Raw genomic sequence first — 472 nt, forward strand, 5'->3', positions numbered from 1 at the left:
GTTATCTCTGTCACTTTTCTCTGTGATTATGCTTATCTCAATATTAAAAGTTACTCATTCTTTTACAATTTCATGTGTATGTGGCATAGAAGATATCTATATAGACATTTCACAGATATGAATGAGAGTTCCTTCGGTGGTCTGCCTTCAACAGGGGAGGAGTTCCCCATAGCTTAGGAAAAGCAACCCCCCCTGAAACCATCAACAACCCATAGCCTTTCAGTGATGAGTGGGGCCTCATGAGTCCCTTCCCCATCCATGATGCAACATTGAAGGGTCTAGTTTCGAGGAGACCTGTGCAGGAACCACTGCTTCTGTGAGTTTGCTGGTGCAACAACTTTGTCATGTCCAGAAAGCGGCATTTCCTAACGTTTCTGTGCACTTCTCATTCTTACATTTCCCCCAGTCCTTCTAAGATGCTCCTGAGCGTCAGGGCAAGTGACACAGTTGTTCCATTTAGGGCTGAGCAATA

This window comes from Nannospalax galili, unplaced genomic scaffold (genome assembly GCF_000622305.1).
Source record: "Nannospalax galili isolate Female #2095 unplaced genomic scaffold, S.galili_v1.0 scaffold23115, whole genome shotgun sequence".
In the NCBI taxonomy this organism is placed as follows: domain Eukaryota; kingdom Metazoa; phylum Chordata; class Mammalia; order Rodentia; family Spalacidae; genus Nannospalax; species Nannospalax galili.